The sequence below is a fragment of the Papaver somniferum genome, unplaced genomic scaffold, assembly GCF_003573695.1.
Source record: "Papaver somniferum cultivar HN1 unplaced genomic scaffold, ASM357369v1 unplaced-scaffold_135, whole genome shotgun sequence".
NCBI lineage: Eukaryota > Viridiplantae > Streptophyta > Magnoliopsida > Ranunculales > Papaveraceae > Papaver > Papaver somniferum.
In genome coordinates this window covers 1634198-1636832 of record NW_020622713.1, presented here as the reverse complement: position 1 = coordinate 1636832, position 2635 = coordinate 1634198, and the positions used below count along the sequence as shown (strand labels likewise).

Genomic DNA, 2635 nt, shown 5'->3' with positions numbered 1-2635 from the left:
ACCAGTGTTTACACGCTCCAAACATGCTCCCAGATCATCAAGGAATGTGTCAAGACGTTGCAAACGCATGCCATCTTCCATACAACATCGACACAATACCGAGTATCTTTTCTCAACCACGTATTCCCTGATTTCTTTAAACCGAGAATCAAGCCCAACTGGATCGATTCCAACAACCAAAATAGCTTCCCATATCCATATCACGTCTACCCAACAAGAATCAGAGGTTTAGTCTACCTCTAACCCCTCCAAATATCCGATTGAAATCTGCCATGGAAGAAAAAAAAAATCCCGCCAAAACTGAAATTTGAATTTGAGAAGAAGGACACCCCTTATCCAGTGGTCGCCCCTTATCCACTGCTGGAGTCCGAATAACACATGTCCCTTGGGGTGTCTTTAGTAATTTTTATGGGGTGTTTCCAACATTTTTTCTGGGTTCCTCCGGTGCATTTCTGCGGTGCCTTTAGTACTTTGTCCTGGGGTGTAAAACACTACTTTTCGAGCCCATTTCGCCGCAAGGACTTATTTCTCTAAAATTTCCTACAAAGACATAAATTAACACAATAAATACAAAATCGAGCACTAACAATACATACAAATGAGACATATTAAACACATAAATACGTCTATCAGCCGTCCATCTCCCCCCCCCCCCCCCCATTTAATGAGCGCAAGGGATATTAAAATCCACTCTCAATATCTGTTCGATTTACTTATTTTAATTTCCAGCTGTCAGATCTCAAGATCCGAAAATGACGCCGAAAAAAATTCTCCTAAAGCTACTTGTGTAAATTTGTTGGTAATATCGTTGTTGTTGCTGGGTACAGAGATATTGGAAAGGGTTGTTCTTCTGCAGTTCTTCTCTCAAGCTAGCTGGTGCCATCACTGAAATTGATGTTGAAATTTTTTGGACTCGTAGCACTTCTCTTTAAGAAAGCTTGAACTTATAAATTAAGAGTTGAATCCTTTTGTATGATTTGGAGTTAAATTTATGAGTACAATTTAATGTGGAATTGTCATTTTGTATGGATGTATAAGATTATGGAATTGTCATTTTTAATTTTAGTGTTTGAATTTGAATTATCATTTCATCTGAATTTAGATTTGACTTTGGGATTTGAATTTCAATTTAATTTGAGTTTCAGTTTACTATAATTTGAATCTGAATCTGAATCTGAATCAGAATTGTTTCATCCCAGTCAGAATGACAGCACTCACCCAACCAGATATGACTTTTTTAATGTTGAAATAAATCAAATCTACGTCGTCATACATATGTCGTGCATAGTGGCACTCTGAAAGCATCGTTATTTAAGGGCAAGGATATTAAAATCCACTCTTAATATCCGTTCGATCTACTAAGAAAATGATCACTTGAGGTATGCTGGAACATCTCCCCCCTTTAATGAGCGCAAGGATATTAAAATCCACTCTCAATATCCGTTCGATTTACTTATTTTAATTTCCAGCTGTCAGATCTCAAGATCCGGAAATGACGCCGAAAAAAATTCCCGTATGCACTTTTCATGTCATTCGTTGGATCGTTTGACTGAAAATCTAGGAATGCGATGGAGGCCGTCCTTCCCCATTACTGCTTAGTTTTCTTACAAACCACTTTCTCCTTCACAAGCTGGTATATACAATTTTCTCTTAATGTTACTTGTCTGATTTTGTGTTAGCTTGTTAAATTATGAAGTTTCCAGGGTTTTGTTTGGTTTGGACTTCTAGGTGCTGTAGTTGCTGAAATGATATTCATGTATGAATTAATGATCTAAGACTAGTGTTGTAAAGTTTAGTACTGGTTAGTGTAACGCTTCTATTACTTTGAGTCAGTCAATCAAGTTTTTCATGGATAATTTCCTGCACAAATTGATCGATATGTAGTGTCTGAAATGTGAATTAACTGGTAGTACATAGTGTCACTGAGAAACGCTAACGAGAACTGATATTTTTCTCCTAAAGCTACTTGTGTAAAATGTAGTGTCGATAAGTGTAACGGTTATATTAGTTTGAGTCAGTCGATCGAGTTTTTCATGGATTATTTGCTGCAGAAATTGATCGATGAAATTGAGTCAGGTGAAGCCCTTAATGCCATGATACTGAGAGACTGAATTATGAATTAACTGGTAGTACATAGTGTCACTGAGAAACGCCAATGAGAACTGATATTTTTTCTCCTAAAGTTACTTATGTCTGTAAGTTGGATCATGTAGCTTATTTGACTGCTTTCTCTTCAGAGTTCGACTTTAATTACCTTTTTCCTTCTAAATCAATGTAGGTAGTGCGCTGGGGAAGGCCTGTGTATGAAAATATTCAATAGTTCATTCAGTTCCATCCCACAGTTGATGTTGCCGCTCTTCCCGGCGATCTTTATGGATGTTGTCACTCTCATGAGGGGTTCCTGATGTCATGATTGTTGGTAAGATCGTTGTTATTGCTGGGTACAGAGATATTGGAAAGGGTTTTTTTCTTATGCAGTTCTTCTCTCAAGCTAGCTGGTGCCATCACTGAAATTGATGTTGAAATTTTTTGGACTTGTAGCACTTCTCTTTAAGAAAGCTTGAACTTATAAATTAGGAGTTGAATCCTTTTGTATGATTTGGAGTTAAATTTATGAGTACAATTTAATGTGGAA

The 2635-nt window shown here is 37.1% G+C and overlaps 1 long non-coding RNA gene across 1 annotated transcript; it reads left to right on the top strand.

Moving 5' to 3' along the window:
• Positions 1 to 1559: 1559 nt before the first annotated feature.
• LOC113334115 lies at positions 1560 to 2635 on the top strand. Its single transcript, XR_003352515.1, has 2 exons — positions 1560 to 1633; positions 2279 to 2635. It is a non-coding gene; the product is annotated as an uncharacterized LOC113334115 (long non-coding RNA).